The following is a 26,518-nucleotide window of genomic DNA, read 5'->3' on the forward strand; positions in this document are numbered from 1 at the left end:
GTAGATGCATAAACAATACAGTTAACCATTTATGTATTATTCCTTCTTTCAGCCATTTGTGTAGATGCATAGACAATACAAAAAACCATTTATGTATTATTCCTTCCTTCAGCCATTTGTGTAGATGCATAAACAATACACTTAACCATTTATGTATTATTCCTTCTTTCAGCCATTTGTGTAGATGCATAGACAATACAGAAAACCATTTATGTATTATTCCTTCCTTCAGTCATTTGTGTGGATGCATAAACAATACAGTTAACCATTTATGTATTATTCCTTCCTTCAGCCATTTATGTAGATGCATAAACAATATACTTAACCATTTATGTATTATTCCTTCTTTCAGCCATTTGTGTAGATGCATAGACAATACACTTAACCACTTATGTATTATTCCTTCTTTCAGCCATTTGTGTAGATGCATAGACAATACAAAAAACCATTTATGTATTATTCCTTCCTTCAGCCATTTGTGTAGATGCATAAACAATACACTTAACCATTTATGTATTATTCCTTCTTTCAGCCATTTGTGTGGATGCATAGACAATACAGAAAACCATTTATGTATTATTCCTTCCTTCAGTCATTTGTGTGGATGCATAAACAATACAGTTAACCATTTATGTATTATTCCTTCTTCAGCCATTTATGTAGATGCATAGACAATACACGTAAAACCATTTATGTATTATTCCTTCCTTCAGCCATTTGTGTAGATGCATAAACAATACAGTTAACCATTTATGTATTATTCCTTCCTTCAGTCATTTGTGTGGATGCATAAACAATACAGTTAACCATTTATGTATTATTCCTTCTTTCAGCCATTTGTGTAGATGCATAGACAATACAAAAAACCATTTATGTATTATTCCTTCCTTCAGCCATTTGTGTAGATGCATAAACAATACACTTAACCATTTATGTATTATTCCTTCTTTCAGCCATTTGTGTAGATGCATAGACAATACAGAAAACCATTTATGTATTATTCCTTCCTTCAGTCATTTGTGTGGATGCATAAACAATACAGTTAACCATGTATGTATTATTCCTTCCTTCAGCCATTTATGTAGATGCATAAACAATATACTTAACCATTTATGTATTATTCCTTCTTTCAGCCATTTGTGTAGATGCATAGACAATACACTTAACCATTTATGTATTATTCCTTCTTTCAGCCATTTGTGTAGATGCATAGACAATACAGAAAACCATTTATGTATTATTCCTTCCTTCAGCCATTTGTGTAGATGCATAAACAATACACTTAACCATTTATGTATTATTCCTTCTTTCAGCCATTTGTGTGGATGCATAGACAATACAGATAACCATTTATGTATTATTCCTTCCTTCAGCCATTTGTGTGGATGCATAAACAATACAGTTAACCATTTATGTATTATTCCTTCCTTCAGCCATTTGTGTAGATGCATAAACAATACACTTAACCATTTATGTATTATTCCTTCCTTCAGCCATTTGTGTAGATGCATAAACAATACACTTAACCATTTATGTATTATTCCTTCTTTCAGCCATTTGTGTAGATGCATAGACAATACAGTAAACCATTTATGTATTATTCCTTCCTTCAGTCATTTGTGTAGATGCATAAACAATACAGTTAACCATTTATGTATTATTCCTTCTTTCAGCCATTTGTGTAGATGCATAAACAATACACTTAACCATTTATGTATTATTCCTTCTTTCAGCCATTTGTGTAGATGCATAAACAATACACTTAACCATTTATGTATTATTCCTTCTTTCAGCCATTTGTGTAGATGCATAAACAATACAGTTAACCATTTATGTATTATTCCTTCCTTCAGCCATTTGTGTAGATGCATAAACAATACACTTAACCATTTATGTATTATTCCTTCTTTCAGCCATTTGTGTAGATGCATAGACAATACAAAAAACCATTTATGTATTATTCCTTCCTTCAGCCATTTGTGTAGATGCATAAACAATACACTTAACCATTTATGTATTATTCCTTCTTTCAGCCATTTGTGTAGATGCATAGACAATACAAAAAACCATTTATGTATTATTCCTTCCTTCAGCCATTTGTGTAGATGCATAAACAATACACTTAACCATTTATGTATTATTCCTTCTTTCAGCCATTTGTGTAGATGCATAGACAATACAAAAAACCATTTATGTATTATTCCTTCCTTCAGCCATTTGTGTAGATGCATAAACAATACACTTAACCATTTATGTATTATTCCTTCCTTCAGCCATTTGTGTAGATGCATAAACAATACACTTAACCATTTATGTATTATTCCTTCTTTCAGCCATTTGTGTAGATGCATAAACAATACAGAAAACCATTTATGTATTATTCCTTCCTTCAGCCATTTGTGTAGATGCATAAACAATACACTTAACCATTTATGTATTATTCCTTCCTTCAGCCATTTGTGTAGATGCATAAACAATACACTTAACCATTTATGTATTATTCCTTCTTTCAGCCATTTGTGTAGATGCATAGACAATACAGAAAACCATTTATGTATTATTCCTTCCTTCAGCTCATTTGTGTAGATGCATAAACAATACACTTAACCATTTATGTATTATTCCTTCTTTCAGCCATTTGTGTAGATGCATAGACAATACAGAAACCATTTATGTATTATTCCTTCCTTCAGTCATTTGTGTAGATGCATAAACAATACAGTTAACCATTTATGTATTATTCCTTCCTTCAGCCATTTGTGTAGATGCATAAACAATACACTTAACCATTTATGTATTATTCCTTCTTTCAGCCATTTGTGTAGATGCATAGACAATACAGAAAACCATTTATGTATTATTCCTTCCTTCAGCCATTTGTGTAGATGCATAAACAATACACTTAACCATTTATGTATTATTCCTTCTTTCAGCCATTTGTGTAGATGCATAGACAATACACTTAACCATTTATGTATTATTCCTTCTTTCAGCCATTTGTGTAGATGCATAAACAATACAGTTAACCATTTATGTATTATTCCTTCCTTCAGCCATTTATGTAGATGCATAAACAATATACTTAACCATTTATGTATTATTCCTTCTTTCAGCCATTTGTGTAGATGCATAGACAATACAGAAAACCATTTATGTATTATTCCTTCCTTCAGCCATTTGTGTAGATGCATAAACAATACACTTAACCATTTATGTATTATTCCTTCTTTCAGCCATTTGTGTAGATGCATAGACAATACAGTAAACCATTTATGTATTATTCCTTCCTTCAGCCATTTGTGTAGATGCATAAACAATACACTTAACCATTTATGTATTATTCCTTCTTTCAGCCATTTGTGTAGATGCATAGACAATACAAAAAACCATTTATGTATTATTCCTTCCTTCAGCCATTTGTGTAGATGCATAAACAATACACTTAACCATTTATGTATTATTCCTTCTTTCAGCCATTTGTGTAGATGCATAGACAATACAGAAAACCATTTATGTATTATTCCTTCCTTCAGTCATTTGTGTGGATGCATAAACAATACAGTTAACCATTTATGTATTATTCCTTCCTTCAGCCATTTATGTAGATGCATAAACAATATACTTAACCATTTATGTATTATTCCTTCTTTCAGCCATTTGTGTAGATGCATAGACAATACAGAAAACCATTTATGTATTATTCCTTCCTTCAGCCATTTGTGTAGATGCATAAACAATACACTTAACCATTTATGTATTATTCCTTCTTTCAGCCATTTGTGTAGATGCATAGACAATACAGAAAACCATTTATGTATTATTCCTTCCTTCAGTCATTTGTGTGGATGCATAAACAATACAGTTAACCATTTATGTATTATTCCTTCCTTCAGCCATTTATGTAGATGCATAAACAATATACTTAACCATTTATGTATTATTCCTTCTTTCAGCCATTTGTGTAGATGCATAGACAATACAGTTAACCATTTATGTATTATTCCTTCCTTCAGCCATTTGTGTAGATGCATAAACAATACAGTTAACCATTTATGTATTATTCCTTCCTTCAGCCATTTGTGTAGATGCATAAACAATACACTTAACCATTTATGTATTATTCCTTCTTTCAGCCATTTGTGTAGATGCATAAACAATACAGTTAACCATTTATGTATTATTCCTTCCTTCAGCCATTTATGTAGATGCATAAACAATATACTTAACCATTTATGTATTATTCCTTCTTTCAGCCATTTGTGTAGATGCATAGACAATACAGAAAACCATTTATGTATTATTCCTTCCTTCAGCCATTTGTGTAGATGCATAAACAATACACTTAACCATTTATGTATTATTCCTTCTTTCAGCCATTTGTGTAGATGCATAGACAATACAGAAAACCATTTATGTATTATTCCTTCCTTCAGTCATTTGTGTGGATGCATAAACAATACAGTTAACCATTTATGTATTATTCCTTCCTTCAGCCATTTATGTAGATGCATAAACAATATACTTAACCATTTATGTATTATTCCTTCTTTCAGCCATTTGTGTAGATGCATAGACAATACAGTTAACCATTTATGTATTATTCCTTCCTTCAGCCATTTGTGTAGATGCATAAACAATACACTTAACCATTTATGTATTATTCCTTCTTTCAGCCATTTGTGTAGATGCATAAACAATACAGTTAACCATTTATGTATTATTCCTTCCTTCAGCCATTTGTGTAGATGCATAAACAATACACTTAACCATTTATGTATTATTCCTTCTTTCAGCCATTTGTGTAGATGCATAGACAATACAGAAAACCATTTATGTATTATTCCTTCCTTCAGTCATTTGTGTGGATGCATAAACAATACAGTTAACCATTTATGTATTATTCCTTCCTTCAGCCATTTGTGTAGATGCATAAACAATACACTTAACCATTTATGTATTATTCCTTCCTTCAGCCATTTGTGTAGATGCATAAACAATACACTTAACCATTTATGTATTATTCCTTCTTTCAGCCATTTGTGTAGATGCATAGACAATACAGAAAACCATTTATGTATTATTCCTTCCTTCAGTCATTTGTGTGGATGCATAAACAATACAGTTAACCATTTATGTATTATTCCTTCCTTCAGCCATTTATGTAGATGCATAAACAATACAGTTAACCATTTATGTATTATTCCTTCCTTCAGCCATTTATGTAGATGCATAAACAATATACTTAACCATTTATGTATTATTCCTTCTTTCAGCCATTTGTGTAGATGCATAGACAATACAGAAAACCATTTATGTATTATTCCTTCCTTCAGTCATTTGTGTAGATGCATAAACAATACACTTAACCATTTATGTATTATTCCTTCTTTCAGCCATTTGTGTAGATGCATAGACAATACAGAAAACCATTTATGTATTATTCCTTCCTTCAGCCATTTGTGTAGATGCATAAACAATACACTTAACCATTTATGTATTATTCCTTCTTTCAGCCATTTGTGTAGATGCATAGACAATACAGAAAACCATTTATGTATTATTCCTTCCTTCAGTCATTTGTGTGGATGCATAAACAATACAGTTAACCATTTATGTATTATTCCTTCTTTCAGCCATTTGTGTAGATGCATAGACAATACAAAAAACCATTTATGTATTATTCCTTCCTTCAGCCATTTGTGTAGATGCATAAACAATACACTTAACCATTTATGTATTATTCCTTCTTTCAGCCATTTGTGTAGATGCATAGACAATACAGAAAACCATTTATGTATTATTCCTTCCTTCAGTCATTTGTGTGGATGCATAAACAATACAGTTAACCATTTATGTATTATTCCTTCCTTCAGCCATTTATGTAGATGCATAAACAATATACTTAACCATTTATGTATTATTCCTTCTTTCAGCCATTTGTGTAGATGCATAGACAATACAATAAACCATTTATGTATTATTCCTTCCTTCAGCCATTTGTGTAGATGCATAAACAATACAGTTAACCATTTATGTATTATTCCTTCTTTCAGCCATTTGTGTAGATGCATAGACAATACAAAAAACCATTTATGTATTATTCCTTCCTTCAGCCATTTGTGTAGATGCATAAACAATACACTTAACCATTTATGTATTATTCCTTCTTTCAGCCATTTGTGTAGATGCATAGACAATACAGAAAACCATTTATGTATTATTCCTTCCTTCAGTCATTTGTGTGGATGCATAAACAATACAGTTAACCATTTATGTATTATTCCTTCCTTCAGCCATTTATGTAGATGCATAAACAATACACTTAACCATTTATGTATTATTCCTTCCTTCAGCCATTTGTGTAGATGCATAAACAATACACTTAACCATTTATGTATTATTCCTTCTTTCAGCCATTTGTGTAGATGCATAGACAATACAGAAAACCATTTATGTATTATTCCTTCCTTCAGTCATTTGTGTGGATGCATAAACAATACAGTTAACCATTTATGTATTATTCCTTCTTTCAGCCATTTGTGTAGATGCATAAACAATACACTTAACCATTTATGTATTATTCCTTCCTTCAGCCATTTGTGTAGATGCATAAACAATACACTTAACCATTTATGTATTATTCCTTCTTTCAGCCATTTGTGTAGATGCATAGACAATACAGAAAACCATTTATGTATTATTCCTTCCTTCAGTCATTTGTGTGGATGCATAAACAATACAGTTAACCATTTATGTATTATTCCTTCCTTCAGCCATTTATGTAGATGCATAAACAATATACTTAACCATTTATGTATTATTCCTTCTTTCAGCCATTTGTGTAGATGCATAGACAATACACTTAACCATTTATGTATTATTCCTTCTTTCAGCCATTTGTGTAGATGCATAGACAATACAAAAAACCATTTATGTATTATTCCTTCCTTCAGCCATTTGTGTAGATGCATAAACAATACACTTAACCATTTATGTATTATTCCTTCTTTCAGCCATTTGTGTAGATGCATAGACAATACAAAAAACCATTTATGTATTATTCCTTCCTTCAGTCATTTGTGTAGATGCATAAACAATACAGTTAACCATTTATGTATTATTCCTTCCTTCAGCCATTTATGTAGATGCATAAACAATATACTTAACCATTTATGTATTATTCCTTCTTTCAGCCATTTGTGTGGATGCATAAACAATACAGTTAACCATTTATGTATTATTCCTTCCTTCAGTCATTTGTGTGGATGCATAAACAATACAGTTAACCATTTATGTATTATTCCTTCCTTCAGCCATTTGTGTAGATGCATAAACAATACACTTAACCATTTATGTATTATTCCTTCTTTCAGCCATTTGTGTAGATGCATAGACAATACAGAAAACCATTTATGTATTATTCCTTCCTTCAGTCATTTGTGTGGATGCATAAACAATACAGTTAACCATTTATGTATTATTCCTTCCTTCAGCCATTTATGTAGATGCATAAACAATATACTTAACCATTTATGTATTATTCCTTCTTTCAGCCATTTGTGTAGATGCATAGACAATACAGAAAACCATTTATGTATTATTCCTTCCTTCAGTCATTTGTGTAGATGCATAAACAATACAGTTAACCATTTATGTATTATTCCTTCTTTCAGCCATTTGTGTAGATGCATAGACAATACAAAACCATTTATGTATTATTCCTTCCTTCAGCCATTTGTGTAGATGCATAAACAATACACTTAACCATTTATGTATTATTCCTTCTTTCAGCCATTTGTGTAGATGCATAGACAATACAAAAAACCATTTATGTATTATTCCTTCCTTCAGCCATTTGTGTAGATGCATAAACAATACACTTAACCATTTATGTATTATTCCTTCTTTCAGCCATTTGTGTAGATGCATAGACAATACAAAAAACCATTTATGTATTATTCCTTCCTTCAGCCATTTGTGTAGATGCATAAACAATACACTTAACCATTTATGTATTATTCCTTCTTTCAGCCATTTGTGTAGATGCATAGACAATACAGAAAACCATTTATGTATTATTCCTTCCTTCAGCCATTTGTGTAGATGCATAAACAATACACTTAACCATTTATGTATTATTCCTTCTTTCAGCCATTTGTGTAGATGCATAGACAATACAAAAAACCATTTATGTATTATTCCTTCCTTCAGCCATTTGTGTAGATGCATAAACAATACACTTAACCATTTATGTATTATTCCTTCTTTCAGCCATTTGTGTAGATGCATAGACAATACAGAAAACCATTTATGTATTATTCCTTCCTTCAGTCATTTGTGTGGATGCATAAACAATACAGTTAACCATTTATGTATTATTCCTTCCTTCAGCCATTTATGTAGATGCATAAACAATATACTTAACCATTTATGTATTATTCCTTCTTTCAGCCATTTGTGTAGATGCATAGACAATACAGAAAACCATTTATGTATTATTCCTTCCTTCAGTCATTTGTGTAGATGCATAAACAATACAGTTAACCATTTATGTATTATTCCTTCTTTCAGCCATTTGTGTAGATGCATAGACAATACATAACCATTTATGTATTATTCCTTCCTTCAGCCATTTGTGTAGATGCATAAACAATACACTTAACCATTTATGTATTATTCCTTCTTTCAGCCATTTGTGTAGATGCATAGACAATACAGAAAACCATTTATGTATTATTCCTTCCTTCAGCCATTTGTGTAGATGCATAAACAATACACTTAACCATTTATGTATTATTCCTTCTTTCAGCCATTTGTGTAGATGCATAGACAATACAGAAAACCATTTATGTATTATTCCTTCCTTCAGTCATTTGTGTGGATGCATAAACAATACAGTTAACCATTTATGTATTATTCCTTCCTTCAGCCATTTATGTAGATGCATAAACAATATACTTAACCATTTATGTATTATTCCTTCTTTCAGCCATTTGTGTAGATGCATAGACAATACAGTTAACCATTTATGTATTATTCCTTCCTTCAGCCATTTGTGTAGATGCATAAACAATACACTTAACCATTTATGTATTATTCCTTCTTTCAGCCATTTGTGTAGATGCATAGACAATACAGTTAACCATTTATGTATTATTCCTTCCTTCAGCCATTTGTGTAGATGCATAAACAATACACTTAACCATTTATGTATTATTCCTTCTTTCAGCCATTTGTGTAGATGCATAGACAATACAAAAAACCATTTATGTATTATTCCTTCCTTCAGCCATTTGTGTAGATGCATAAACAATACACTTAACCATTTATGTATTATTCCTTCTTTCAGCCATTTGTGTAGATGCATAGACAATACAGAAAACCATTTATGTATTATTCCTTCCTTCAGTCATTTGTGTGGATGCATAAACAATACAGTTAACCATTTATGTATTATTCCTTCCTTCAGCCATTTATGTAGATGCATAAACAATACACTTAACCATTTATGTATTATTCCTTCTTTCAGCCATTTGTGTAGATGCATAAACAATACACTTAACCATTTATGTATTATTCCTTCTTTCAGCCATTTGTGTAGATGCATAGACAATACAGTTAACCATTTATGTATTATTCCTTCCTTCAGCCATTTGTGTAGATGCATAAACAATACAGTTAACCATTTATGTATTATTCCTTCTTTCAGCCATTTGTGTAGATGCATAGACAATACAAAAAACCATTTATGTATTATTCCTTCCTTCAGCCATTTGTGTAGATGCATAAACAATACACTTAACCATTTATGTATTATTCCTTCTTTCAGCCATTTGTGTAGATGCATAGACAATACAGAAAACCATTTATGTATTATTCCTTCCTTCAGTCATTTGTGTGGATGCATAAACAATACAGTTAACCATTTATGTATTATTCCTTCTTTCAGCCATTTGTGTAGATGCATAGACAATACAAAAAACCATTTATGTATTATTCCTTCCTTCAGCCATTTGTGTAGATGCATAAACAATACACTTAACCATTTATGTATTATTCCTTCTTTCAGCCATTTGTGTAGATGCATAGACAATACAGAAAACCATTTATGTATTATTCCTTCCTTCAGTCATTTGTGTGGATGCATAAACAATACAGTTAACCATTTATGTATTATTCCTTCCTTCAGCCATTTATGTAGATGCATAAACAATATACTTAACCATTTATGTATTATTCCTTCTTTCAGCCATTTGTGTAGATGCATAGACAATACACTTAACCATTTATGTATTATTCCTTCTTTCAGCCATTTGTGTAGATGCATAAACAATACAGAAAACCATTTATGTATTATTCCTTCCTTCAGCCATTTGTGTAGATGCATAAACAATACACTTAACCATTTATGTATTATTCCTTCTTTCAGCCATTTGTGTAGATGCATAGACAATACAAAAAACCATTTATGTATTATTCCTTCCTTCAGTCATTTGTGTGGATGCATAAACAATACAGTTAACCATTTATGTATTATTCCTTCCTTCAGCCATTTATGTAGATGCATAAACAATATACTTAACCATTTATGTATTATTCCTTCTTTCAGCCATTTGTGTAGATGCATAGACAATACAGTTAACCATTTATGTATTATTCCTTCCTTCAGTCATTTGTGTGGATGCATAAACAATACAGTTAACCATTTATGTATTATTCCTTCCTTCAGCCATTTGTGTAGATGCATAAACAATACACTTAACCATTTATGTATTATTCCTTCTTTCAGCCATTTGTGTAGATGCATAGACAATACAGAAAACCATTTATGTATTATTCCTTCCTTCAGTCATTTGTGTGGATGCATAAACAATACAGTTAACCATTTATGTATTATTCCTTCTTTCAGCCATTTGTGTAGATGCATAGACAATACAGAAAACCATTTATGTATTATTCCTTCCTTCAGCCATTTGTGTAGATGCATAAACAATACACTTAACCATTTATGTATTATTCCTTCTTTCAGCCATTTGTGTAGATGCATAGACAATACAGAAAACCATTTATGTATTATTCCTTCCTTCAGCCATTTGTGTAGATGCATAAACAATACACTTAACCATTTATGTATTATTCCTTCTTTCAGCCATTTGTGTAGATGCATAGACAATACAAAAAACCATTTATGTATTATTCCTTCCTTCAGCCATTTGTGTAGATGCATAAACAATACACTTAACCATTTATGTATTATTCCTTCTTTCAGCCATTTGTGTAGATGCATAGACAATACAGAAAACCATTTATGTATTATTCCTTCCTTCAGTCATTTGTGTAGATGCATAAACAATACAGTTAACCATTTATGTATTATTCCTTCTTTCAGCCATTTGTGTAGATGCATAGACAATACAATTAACCATTTATGTATTATTCCTTCCTTCAGCCATTTGTGTAGATGCATAAACAATACACTTAACCATTTATGTATTATTCCTTCTTTCAGCCATTTGTGTAGATGCATAGACAATACAGAAAACCATTTATGTATTATTCCTTCCTTCAGCCATTTGTGTGGATGCATAAACAATACAGTTAACCATTTATGTATTATTCCTTCCTTCAGCCATTTGTGTAGATGCATAAACAATACACTTAACCATTTATGTATTATTCCTTCTTTCAGCCATTTGTGTAGATGCATAGACAATACAGAAAACCATTTATGTATTATTCCTTCCTTCAGTCATTTGTGTGGATGCATAAACAATACAGTTAACCATTTATGTATTATTCCTTCCTTCAGCCATTTATGTAGATGCATAAACAATACACTTAACCATTTATGTATTATTCCTTCTTTCAGCCATTTGTGTAGATGCATAGACAATACAGATAACCATTTATGTATTATTCCTTCCTTCAGCCATTTGTGTAGATGCATAAACAATACAGTTAACCATTTATGTATTATTCCTTCCTTCAGCCATTTGTGTAGATGCATAAACAATACACTTAACCATTTATGTATTATTCCTTCTTTCAGCCATTTGTGTAGATGCATAGACAATACAGAAAACCATTTATGTATTATTCCTTCCTTCAGCCATTTGTGTAGATGCATAAACAATACACTTAACCATTTATGTATTATTCCTTCTTTCAGCCATTTGTGTAGATGCATAGACAATACAAAAAACCATTTATGTATTATTCCTTCCTTCAGCCATTTGTGTAGATGCATAAACAATACACTTAACCATTTATGTATTATTCCTTCTTTCAGCCATTTGTGTAGATGCATAGACAATACAGAAAACCATTTATGTATTATTCCTTCCTTCAGCCATTTGTGTAGATGCATAAACAATACAGTTAACCATTTATGTATTATTCCTTCTTTCAGCCATTTGTGTAGATGCATAGACAATACAGAAAACCATTTATGTATTATTCCTTCCTTCAGCCATTTGTGTAGATGCATAAACAATACACTTAACCATTTATGTATTATTCCTTCTTTCAGCCATTTGTGTAGATGCATAGACAATACAGAAAACCATTTATGTATTATTCCTTCCTTCAGTCATTTGTGTGGATGCATAAACAATACAGTTAACCATTTATGTATTATTCCTTCCTTCAGCCATTTGTGTAGATGCATAAACAATACACTTAACCATTTATGTATTATTCCTTCTTTCAGCCATTTGTGTAGATGCATAGACAATACAGAAAACCATTTATGTATTATTCCTTCCTTCAGCCATTTGTGTAGATGCATAAACAATACACTTAACCATTTATGTATTATTCCTTCTTTCAGCCATTTGTGTAGATGCATAGACAATACAGAAAACCATTTATGTATTATTCCTTCCTTCAGTCATTTGTGTGGATGCATAAACAATACAGTTAACCATTTATGTATTATTCCTTCCTTCAGCCATTTATGTAGATGCATAAACAATACACTTAACCATTTATGTATTATTCCTTCTTTCAGCCATTTGTGTAGATGCATAAACAATACACTTAACCATTTATGTATTATTCCTTCTTTCAGCCATTTGTGTAGATGCATAGACAATACAGAAAACCATTTATGTATTATTCCTTCCTTCAGCCATTTGTGTAGATGCATAAACAATACACTTAACCATTTATGTATTATTCCTTCTTTCAGCCATTTGTGTAGATGCATAGACAATACAAAAAACCATTTATGTATTATTCCTTCCTTCAGCCATTTGTGTAGATGCATAAACAATACACTTAACCATTTATGTATTATTCCTTCTTTCAGCCATTTGTGTAGATGCATAGACAATACAGAAAACCATTTATGTATTATTCCTTCCTTCAGTCATTTGTGTGGATGCATAAACAATACAGTTAACCATTTATGTATTATTCCTTCTTTCAGCCATTTGTGTAGATGCATAGACAATACATTAACCATTTATGTATTATTCCTTCCTTCAGCCATTTGTGTAGATGCATAAACAATACACTTAACCATTTATGTATTATTCCTTCTTTCAGCCATTTGTGTAGATGCATAGACAATACAGAAAACCATTTATGTATTATTCCTTCCTTCAGCCATTTGTGTAGATGCATAAACAATACACTTAACCATTTATGTATTATTCCTTCTTTCAGCCATTTGTGTAGATGCATAGACAATACAAAAAACCATTTATGTATTATTCCTTCCTTCAGCCATTTGTGTAGATGCATAAACAATACACTTAACCATTTATGTATTATTCCTTCTTTCAGCCATTTGTGTAGATGCATAGACAATACAGAAAACCATTTATGTATTATTCCTTCCTTCAGTCATTTGTGTGGATGCATAAACAATACAGTTAACCATTTATGTATTATTCCTTCCTTCAGCCATTTATGTAGATGCATAAACAATATACTTAACCATTTATGTATTATTCCTTCTTTCAGCCATTTGTGTAGATGCATAGACAATACAGTTAACCATTTATGTATTATTCCTTCCTTCAGCCATTTATGTAGATGCATAAACAATACACTTAACCATTTATGTATTATTCCTTCTTTCAGCCATTTGTGTAGATGCATAGACAATACAGAAAACCATTTATGTATTATTCCTTCCTTCAGTCATTTGTGTGGATGCATAAACAATACAGTTAACCATTTATGTATTATTCCTTCTTTCAGCCATTTGTGTAGATGCATAGACAATACAAATAACCATTTATGTATTATTCCTTCCTTCAGCCATTTGTGTAGATGCATAAACAATACACTTAACCATTTATGTATTATTCCTTCTTTCAGCCATTTGTGTAGATGCATAGACAATACAGAAAACCATTTATGTATTATTCCTTCCTTCAGTCATTTGTGTGGATGCATAAACAATACAGTTAACCATTTATGTATTATTCCTTCTTTCAGCCATTTGTGTAGATGCATAGACAATACAAAAAACCATTTATGTATTATTCCTTCCTTCAGCCATTTGTGTAGATGCATAAACAATACACTTAACCATTTATGTATTATTCCTTCTTTCAGCCATTTGTGTAGATGCATAGACAATACAGAAAACCATTTATGTATTATTCCTTCCTTCAGCCATTTGTGTAGATGCATAAACAATACACTTAACCATTTATGTATTATTCCTTCTTTCAGCCATTTGTGTAGATGCATAGACAATACAAAAAACCATTTATGTATTATTCCTTCCTTCAGCCATTTGTGTAGATGCATAAACAATACACTTAACCATTTATGTATTATTCCTTCTTTCAGCCATTTGTGTAGATGCATAGACAATACAGAAAACCATTTATGTATTATTCCTTCCTTCAGTCATTTGTGTGGATGCATAAACAATACAGTTAACCATTTATGTATTATTCCTTCTTTCAGCCATTTGTGTAGATGCATAGACAATACAATAAACCATTTATGTATTATTCCTTCCTTCAGCCATTTGTGTAGATGCATAAACAATACACTTAACCATTTATGTATTATTCCTTCTTTCAGCCATTTGTGTAGATGCATAGACAATACAGAAAACCATTTATGTATTATTCCTTCCTTCAGCCATTTGTGTAGATGCATAAACAATACAGTTAACCATTTATGTATTATTCCTTCTTTCAGCCATTTGTGTAGATGCATAGACAATACAAAAAACCATTTATGTATTATTCCTTCCTTCAGCCATTTGTGTAGATGCATAAACAATACACTTAACCATTTATGTATTATTCCTTCTTTCAGCCATTTGTGTAGATGCATAGACAATACAGAAAACCATTTATGTATTATTCCTTCCTTCAGTCATTTGTGTGGATGCATAAACAATACAGTTAACCATTTATGTATTATTCCTTCCTTCAGCCATTTATGTAGATGCATAAACAATATACTTAACCATTTATGTATTATTCCTTCTTTCAGCCATTTGTGTAGATGCATAGACAATACACTTAACCATTTATGTATTATTCCTTCTTTCAGCCATTTGTGTAGATGCATAGACAATACAGAAAACCATTTATGTATTATTCCTTCCTTCAGCCATTTGTGTAGATGCATAAACAATACACTTAACCATTTATGTATTATTCCTTCTTTCAGCCATTTGTGTAGATGCATAGACAATACAGAAAACCATTTATGTATTATTCCTTCCTTCAGTCATTTGTGTAGATGCATAAACAATACAGTTAACCATTTATGTATTATTCCTTCCTTCAGCCATTTGTGTAGATGCATAAACAATACACTTAACCATTTATGTATTATTCCTTCTTTCAGCCATTTGTGTGGATGCATAAACAATACAGTTAACCATTTATGTATTATTCCTTCCTTCAGCCATTTGTGTAGATGCATAAACAATACACTTAACCATTTATGTATTATTCCTTCTTTCAGCCATTTGTGTAGATGCATAGACAATACAGAAAACCATTTATGTATTATTCCTTCCTTCAGCCATTTGTGTAGATGCATAAACAATACACTTAACCATTTATGTATTATTCCTTCTTTCAGCCATTTGTGTAGATGCATAGACAATACAGAAAACCATTTATGTATTATTCCTTCCTTCAGTCATTTGTGTGGATGCATAAACAATACAGTTAACCATTTATGTATTATTCCTTCCTTCAGCCATTTATGTAGATGCATAAACAATATACTTAACCATTTATGTATTATTCCTTCTTTCAGCCATTTGTGTAGATGCATAGACAATACACTTAACCATTTATGTATTATTCCTTCTTTCAGCCATTTGTGTAGATGCATAGACAATACAGAAAACCATTTATGTATTATTCCTTCCTTCAGCCATTTGTGTAGATGCATAAACAATACAGTTAACCATTTATGTATTATTCCTTCTTTCAGCCATTTGTGTAGATGCATAGACAATACAAAAAACCATTTATGTATTATTCCTTCCTTCAGCCATTTGTGTAGATGCATAAACAATACACTTAACCATTTATGTATTATTCCTTCTTTCAGCCATTTGTGTAGATGCATAGACAATACAGAAAACCATTTATGTATTATTCCTTCCTTCAGTCATTTGTGTGGATGCATAAACAATACAGTTAACCATTTATGTATTATTCCTTCCTTCAGCCATTTATGTAGATGCATAAACAATACACTTAACCATTTATGTATTATTCCTTCTTTCAGCCATTTGTGTAGATGCATAGACAATACAGTTAACCATTTATGTATTATTCCTTCCTTCAGCCATTTGTGTAGATGCATAAACAATACACTTAACCATTTATGTATTATTCCTTCTTTCAGCCATTTGTGTAGATGCATAGACAATACAGAAAACCATTTATGTATTATTCCTTCCTTCAGTCATTTGTGTGGATGCATAAACAATACAGTTAACCATTTATGTATTATTCCTTCCTTCAGCCATTTGTGTAGATGCATAAACAATACACTTAACCATTTATGTATTATTCCTTCTTTCAGCCATTTGTGTAGATGCATAGACAATACAGAAAACCATTTATGTATTATTCCTTCCTTCAGTCATTTGTGTAGATGCATAAACAATACAGTTAACCATTTATGTATTATTCCTTCCTTCAGCCATTTGTGTAGATGCATAAACAATACAGTTAACCATTTATGTATTATTCCTTCCTTCAGCCATTTGTGTAGATGCATAAACAATACACTTAACCATTTATGTATTATTCCTTCTTTCAGCCATTTGTGTAGATGCATAGACAATACAGAAAACCATTTATGTATTATTCCTTCCTTCAGCCATTTGTGTAGATGCATAAACAATACACTTAACCATTTATGTATTATTCCTTCTTTCAGCCATTTGTGTAGATGCATAGACAATACAGAAAACCATTTATGTATTATTCCTTCCTTCAGCCATTTGTGTAGATGCATAAACAATACACTTAACCATTTATGTATTATTCCTTCTTTCAGCCATTTGTGTAGATGCATAGACAATACAGAAAACCATTTATGTATTATTCCTTCCTTCAGCCATTTGTGTAGATGCATAAACAATACAGTTAACCATTTATGTATTATTCCTTCTTTCAGCCATTTGTGTAGATGCATAGACAATACAAAAAACCATTTATGTATTATTCCTTCCTTCAGCCATTTGTGTAGATGCATAAACAATACACTTAACCATTTATGTATTATTCCTTCTTTCAGCCATTTGTGTAGATGCATAGACAATACAGAAAACCATTTATGTATTATTCCTTCCTTCAGTCATTTGTGTGGATGCATAAACAATACAGTTAACCATTTATGTATTATTCCTTCCTTCAGCCATTTGTGTAGATGCATAAACAATATACTTAACCATTTATGTATTATTCCTTCTTTCAGCCATTTGTGTAGATGCATAGACAATACAGAAAACCATTTATGTATTATTCCTTCCTTCAGTCATTTGTGTGGATGCATAAACAATACAGTTAACCATTTATGTATTATTCCTTCCTTCAGCCATTTGTGTAGATGCATAAACAATACACTTAACCATTTATGTATTATTCCTTCTTTCAGCCATTTGTGTAGATGCATAAACAATACACTTAACCATTTATGTATTATTCCTTCTTTCAGCCATTTGTGTAGATGCATAGACAATACAGAAAACCATTTATGTATTATTCCTTCCTTCAGCCATTTGTGTAGATGCATAAACAATACACTTAACCATTTATGTATTATTCCTTCTTTCAGCCATTTGTGTAGATGCATAAACAATACACAAAACCATTTATGTATTATTCCTTCCTTCAGCCATTTGTGTAGATGCATAAACAATACACTTAACCATTTATGTATTATTCCTTCTTTCAGCCATTTGTGTAGATGCATAGACAATACAGATAACCATTTATGTATTATTCCTTCCTTCAGTCATTTGTGTAGATGCATAAACAATACAGTTAACCATTTATGTATTATTCCTTCTTTCAGCCATTTGTGTAGATGCATAAACAATACAGTTAACCATTTATGTATTATTCCTTCCTTCAGCCATTTGTGTAGATGCATAAACAATACACTTAACCATTTATGTATTATTCCTTCTTTCAGCCATTTGTGTAGATGCATAGACAATACAGAAAACCATTTATGTATTATTCCTTCCTTCAGTCATTTGTGTGGATGCATAAACAATACAGTTAACCATTTATGTATTATTCCTTCCTTCAGCCATTTATGTAGATGCATAAACAATATACTTAACCATTTATGTATTATTCCTTCTTTCAGCCATTTGTGTAGATGCATAGACAATACAGTTAACCATTTATGTATTATTCCTTCCTTCAGCCATTTGTGTAGATGCATAAACAATACACTTAACCATTTATGTATTATTCCTTCCTTCAGCCATTTGTGTAGATGCATAGACAATACAGAAAACCATTTATGTATTATTCCTTCCTTCAGCCATTTGTGTAGATGCATAAACAATACACTTAACCATTTATGTATTATTCCTTCTTTCAGCCATTTGTGTAGATGCATAGACAATACAATAAACCATTTATGTATTATTCCTTCCTTCAGCCATTTGTGTAGATGCATAAACAATACAGTTAACCATTTATGTATTATTCCTTCTTTCAGCCATTTGTGTAGATGCATAGACAATACAAAAAACCATTTATGTATTATTCCTTCCTTCAGCCATTTGTGTAGATGCATAAACAATACACTTAACCATTTATGTATTATTCCTTCTTTCAGCCATTTGTGTAGATGCATAGACAATACAGAAAACCATTTATGTATTATTCCTTCCTTCAGTCATTTGTGTGGATGCATAAACAATACAGTTAACCATTTATGTATTATTCCTTCCTTCAGCCATTTATGTAGATGCATAAACAATATACTTAACCATTTATGTATTATTCCTTCTTTCAGCCATTTGTGTAGATGCATAGACAATACAGAAAACCATTTATGTATTATTCCTTCCTTCAGCCATTTGTGTGGATGCATAAACAATACAGTTAACCATTTATGTATTATTCCTTCTTTCAGCCATTTGTGTAGATGCATAAACAATACAGTAAACCATTTATGTATTATTCCTTCCTTCAGCCATTTGTGTAGATGCATAAACAATACACTTAACCATTTATGTATTATTCCTTCTTTCAGCCATTTGTGTAGATGCATAGACAATACAGAAAACCATTTATGTATTATTCCTTCCTTCAGCCATTTGTGTAGATGCATAAACAATACACTTAACCATTTATGTATTATTCCTTCTTTCAGCCATTTGTGTAGATGCATAGACAATACAAAAAACCATTTATGTATTATTCCTTCCTTCAGTCATTTGTGTAGATGCATAAACAATACAGTTAACCATTTATGTATTATTCCTTCCTTCAGCCATTTATGTAGATGCATAAACAATACACTTAACCATTTATGTATTATTCCTTCTTTCAGCCATTTGTGTAGATGCATAGACAATACAGAAAACCATTTATGTATTATTCCTTCCTTCAGCCATTTGTGTAGATGCATAAACAATACACTTAACCATTTATGTATTATTCCTTCTTTCAGCCATTTGTGTAGATGCATAGACAATACAGAAAACCATTTATGTATTATTCCTTCCTTCAGTCATTTGTGTGGATGCATAAACAATACAGTTAACCATTTATGTATTATTCCTTCCTTCAGCCATTTATGTAGATGCATAAACAATATACTTAACCATTTATGTATTATTCCTTCCTTCAGCCATTTGTGTAGATGCATAAACAATACACTTAACCATTTATGTATTATTCCTTCTTTCAGCCATTTGTGTAGATGCATAGACAATACAGAAAACCATTTATGTATTATTCCTTCCTCCAGTCATTTATGTGGATACATAAAGAAACAATACATGTCTATTAACTTCAATAAAAATAAAAATAAGAAATTGAGAGATGAACACAGAGTCAATATACAAGGATCACAACAATTAAGTAAATAAATTTCACATAAAGTAATTATTTTCTTTTATTATCATTGTTGTCATTTATAATTAAAACATTTAATCTTCTTAATATTTATGAAGATAATAAGCATTTTTTTTAAAATATTATTTATAAAAATAAAATCCCCGTGGAAATTAATTTATTTTAACAGAATAAATTTTTGTTAAGTTTTTAATCTCTTTTAAATTAATATGCTAATTTTTAATTGAAAATTTTCATATATTTTATTATTATTTACTAAATATATTCTTTTAGTTAAATGAATGGCACAAATGTCAGAAAATATTTTAATCAATAATGTGTTTAAAAATATTCATTTTATTATAGGAAATAATACATTTTAAAATTCGTAATATAATAAAGTATTGTCGTATAGATGCATAAATCTAATTTATAAAGCTTCTGAAAAATCAAAAGAGGTCTTAATCATTTAATTTTTGAGGCCTCTATTATATAAAATATTTGTATTATACTTTCTAAATAATAAAATTTTACAAAGTACAAATATATTTTTTCTTGATAACACAAGAAATGCAAGGGTTTTTGAGGCCCTTTCGCTGGGAAGTTCCCTCTTGCGTAGGGCCTGTATTATACTGAATCTATAGAGCTACTACAATATATATATATAAGGTCTTTGCCCTCTACGTATTATTCAGAGAAAAAAGGTATAAAGCTTCATGTAATAGGTGTAATTATATATATTTTTTTATTAAGCTGAAACAAGTGGATAAAACGAATTTTTCTCTTTAAAAAATAAAATTCTCCACATAATTTTTCTCTTTAAAAAAATCAATATTGTTTTTATTACATTCTCCACATTAAACAAACTCCTACATATTATATATATATATATTATTTATTTATTTATTAATATTTTAAAAAATATTACTTAATTTTAATTATAAAAACTTACACAAAGAAGAAAAAAAGCACTTAAATATTTATTTATTTTTTAAACCGAAAATAAGATAAATAAATAAATAAATAAGGTCATTTATGAAATTAAATACATTAGAAAATATTTTTTTTTTAATTAATTTTTATTCTTAAATAAAACGAATTAAATTATATATTATTTTTCTATTATATAAAGAGTTTAATACAAGCTTAAAGTAATTAGAAGCTGGTTACATTTAACACGTATTTACCATAGAGAAATTGATGGATATATTTTATAAAGAATTTTATAAAGAATATTTTACAAAGAATTAATAAAATGAAATTAATGTGTGAGTGATTGGTTTTATTAACTATAGAATAACGATATATTCAAAGTCGGGTTAGAATTGGTGAGAGAGGACAGGACCATCGATCGAACCCAGTGGCTAGGAATCAACCATCTTATCGAATCGGTTGGGCAGGTATCTCTGATTCTGTTACTCAACACCATCACTTGGCGCAATTCCTCAAATCTAATGTCTCTAATTCTTTCTACGAGAGCTAAACCTTCTATTGACAACTAAACAGGTGAGTATTATACTATAAAATCTTCCTGTAAAACTTTAATACCCGTTCTATCAATGTATACTATGGGCGTGTATGTAGTATAGTTGCACTTAAAAAAAAAGAAAAAAAATCACATATGGCATAAAATCCACATGTCACGGCTGTAGTTAAAGATTATTTCCATTCATCTATTAATCGATTAATCGTTTACTATCGAAATTTGATTATAATTAACGAAATAATTTAGTTATACGCCAATTAATTATTACTCCCTATCGTTAAGTGAAGAGTAATTTTAATTCGGGTTTTACGTGCTTAAAAGGATAATTCTTTATTGTAGAATTATTTAAACACGTCGAAATCTTTCGTATTTTATTGAATTTTGTGTTATTTATTTATTTATTTATTTATTTATTCTAGAATTACGAATTAATAATTAAAAAAATTAATTTATAATTTAATGCCTCCGTATAAATGAAGGATTTTTGGATGAAATATCCGGACACCGCCTATCGATTTAGTATATTTTCATTCATAAGTCTGAATAAAATAATTGTATTTTTAACTTAATTGTGTAAAATCTAGTAGACGATTGTTATATATTTGACAATGAAAAAAAAATGTATATATATGGAGTAATTAGTGAAATACTTGAAAAAATTGGAAACTGTTCGTTAATTAATTTACGAAAATTAATTATAAAACATTTTCTAACATTGATTATTTTCTGTAAACTTTAACATGGTAGAATAGGATGTTTAATATGGTTATACTTTATTTAATAATCTCTATTGATTCGGCTATTTCATTAAATTGGATTAATGATATATTAAACACATTTTTAATGAAATGATAAATTTCACTTTCAATCTCTCTCTCTTTTTTCCCCCTTCTTATAGATTTTGATTGTCAACCATGAACTGCAGATTCGTTAAATTTCTGATAGCTTTGTACTAATATTTATACTAATATTTATCAGAATTACCACTCAACCTTCTTCTCGTTGCCATGGTTACAGAGTAAGAGAAAATGGGATGCTGAGAGAAGACCTGTCAGATAGTCGAATACAGCAGGTTGAATACCTGGAAAACTGCCTGTAAAATTAGTCGGGTAATACTAATAAATATATAAATTCGTTTTATATTTATTTTATTTTAAATTATTCATCTATTAACAGTAAATTTAATCAGTAATCGATATATATATATATAAAAAAGGAGGGATAACAATAAGATCAAGTCAGCTGCCAGTATTGCTAATTATTGATTAATATCATTATATTTATAAATATATGTGTTGTATTTATTGTTAATTTGTAACTAGTTATGGTATAAAGGCCTCTATAGACATTTGAGAATTATATAATCTTGGTATAGTAAGTAATTTTGTGTGAGAAGAGCATGATCCTTCTTCATCTTAGAGAGGATCTATTGTCCATCAATCTCCTTCAACGTGGACGTGGATGTTGATGTATCTAGAAAATCGAAATGACCAGTTCCGGATTAAGAAAATTTCGGGCTCTAAGCAAAAATTGTGATCCTAAGGCCCCCAGAAAGCCACTGTTTTATTTATTACATTTATCATTGCATTTTTTATATACGACACGCCATTGTCCAGGAAAGGATTTAAAAGAAGTCATTTACAGTTAAAATTTACCATTAAAATATTCTACACGAATACACATGAAAAGTTGTTTAGCTTTAGCAAATAATAATAATATGTTTAATTAAACAATAACACTTTTATTCAAGAATTGGGCTAAGTACAGGTTGCTTGTAGCCTGTAGCCTGAAGGTAGTTCGAAAAATTCGTTAGCCTTTGGGAAATCTCAACTTCACATATAAGCCGCAGGGAGACATTTTTAGCGTTATTTTTGGACGAGAGCCGCATTTTATATGCCATAAAATACGGTAACTGTTATATTTTTGCGATAAAAATATTATCAAATGCTGGCAATGTTGTCGCTGGACCTTCCAGGCATTCGTTATATGTTTTCATCCCTAATAATTGCTACCATTACCTTTCAGATTGGTTCGGGAGATATTAAAGAGTGGAATCATATCTCCCAACCAATGATTCGATTTTCCTGAAAATTTCCAAAAACATTTCACCCTGATACTTAAACCTTCCTGCCAAATTTCAGAAATTTTTGATGAAAGGTTCAGGAGTTATTAACCTTTAAACTGGGTGAATAAAATCGTGCCCCCTCCACTCCACGCATACGTACTCACACACACAAACATTCATATTCATATATATATTCGACGTTTCAAGGACCCCTGAGTCCAAAAATATGAAAATCTTGGGGAGTTATTTTATGACCGATTACCATACTTTCCTTCTGTTATTCGTAAGTTATTCAACAGCCGGAAAAGTAAAATGAAATATAAATAACTTATTAAAGCTTTTAACAGTACAACCAAGGCTGGACCATAAGCTAAAAACAAGCTACAGTTTAGAGGAACGACACAAAACGTGGCTATATTTTAAGATCTCGCTCTTTTAAATTTATTATTGCAGTATTTGATAGTGGGACATCTTATATGTCACTTAGCACTGGCCCCTTATATATGGCTTCGGACCACAACAGTTTTAAATTCAATTCTTCAATACGGACACATAAGTAACCTTGAAAACAATACGGGGATGAAATTCATGCCACTCTTCTTCACGTCCATCAGTGCCAGAGTGGATAAAATCAACAAGACCGTGGGTTCGAGCCTGCCAACGAGCTGGCCACGTGGGGTTTTCCAGGTTTTTTCAAGTTTGTAACACCTAAATAGGGGCCAAACTACTTCTCAAGCTTACATTTATTTTTATATAGTGTTAAGAAAGGCTTATTATATATAATTATATATATATTACAGATTTAAACTCAATGTTTCAGCATGGATCGGCATATAACCCGCACACATCATACAGCAAATTCATGCCACATCAGAATGCTAGAAAACTGCTACGAAGTAACAAGTAGTGTCCACGAAACACCATAAAATCCCCATAAATGCCATAAACCACAGTTAATTTCAATAAAATTTCGAATTGATAAACATTATTTCGATTAATTCGTAATTAAGTGTGATATATTTATTTAAAAAAAAAACACGCATATTAATAATAAAAGAAAACATTTTAAGACAGACAAGGGCAATCAATAGCAAGAGTAATACAAAAATTGTGCACTCGATACTGTATAAACGTGTATTGATCAATGAAATACATACAGTAAATTAATATTTGTCTAGGGGAAAAAGATTTAGTTTGTTTAAAGTGTCAATATATTCTTTATTCATTCTATTGAATTCTATTTTACAAATTTATCAACAGAATAAACGTTAGGCAAATATACATATATATTTTTTTCCCTTTATTTTCCTTCGAGTGTCTTTAAGATTCAATCGTTTAGTAAATTCTCCTTAATTTTATATAAAAATCTCATATATATTTTTAATTATAATGATATAATTTCATCATTTTAAATAGCAAATATTTATAATAATTAATTTATAGGAAATTAATAATAGGATATTTGTTATAAATTAACGTTGAATACTTATGCTTTAAATAATAATAAAAAAATTAATAATAAATTGTGATAAAATATTTTTAAATTAATTTTTAATGTTTACTATGTAAATATATTCTATATTTATTAATTATTAACAAATATGTGGGAATATCCTTTGTTAATTTATTAGAAATTAATAAATAAATATTCCTATAAATTTCTTATACTCTATAAATTAAAATGGAATATTTATGTTTTAGATAGTAAGAAATGAATAATAAATGGTAATAAAATATTTAAATTTTTATTACTTTTTGATGATTAATGTATAAAGTTTTAGTCGATGTTTCTTTGTTAATTTTCCATAAATTAATCAAAAATTACCATAAAATATTTACGTTTTTAAAGTTAAAAACACCGAAGTTTATTATTAATTTTTGGTGTTAAAAAACAAATATTCTATATTAATTTTTTTTATAAAAATGGCATTAATATCGTTACTTAATGGGATTGTTAACGAAAGGATATTCACGTCACTCGACTAAAGCATAGAAATCAAAATAAAGAAAGTGACATACAGGCCTATTTTTAAATGTTTGGAGTTAAAAATCAGATAAGAGAGACTATGAGTCAACCATAAGATTCATCCTCTAATTATATCTATATATTTTAAGGTGGATACGTGCCTAACCCCGGAAGTTTCTATCGTGCACTTCCAACGATTGATACAATAAAAAAAAAAAATTATATATATATTATATAAATCTATGAGAATTTTAGAAATATTTTTTAACATTTTGGAGTTTCACGACGAATTTTACTTATAATTTTTGGGGTAGAATCCATTATTATAGCTGTAGATGACTTGATAAACAAATACGTGAAGTATTATAATTTTTAGTAAGAAAAATGCATTTTATTTCCTAGAAAATGTGTGAAAATGTATTATTTATTGTACGTTTAATAATTTATATATTTAATACTTAAATAAT

General features: G+C 30.0%; 1 protein-coding gene across 2 annotated transcripts in view; it reads left to right on the forward strand.

Annotated features, from left to right (window-relative positions):
- The window catches only part of LOC136988570 (regulator of G-protein signaling rgs-2-like), a 67,107-nt gene that overhangs the window by 14,079 nt on the left and 26,510 nt on the right, over positions 1-26,518 (forward strand). Inside the window, exons 2-3 of one of the 2 annotated variants that reach the window (XM_067286475.1) lie at positions 21,830-22,040; positions 22,999-23,129. The gene's annotated coding sequence lies outside the window, so the exon portion shown is untranslated. The remainder of the gene's footprint in view (positions 1-21,829; positions 22,041-22,998; positions 23,130-26,518) is intronic. The other variant, XM_067286474.1, reaches the window with a different exon arrangement.

This window comes from Centruroides vittatus, unplaced genomic scaffold (genome assembly GCF_030686945.1).
Source record: "Centruroides vittatus isolate TY-2023 unplaced genomic scaffold, ASM3068694v2 scaffold_3315, whole genome shotgun sequence".
Taxonomy (NCBI): Eukaryota; Metazoa; Arthropoda; class Arachnida; order Scorpiones; family Buthidae; genus Centruroides; species Centruroides vittatus.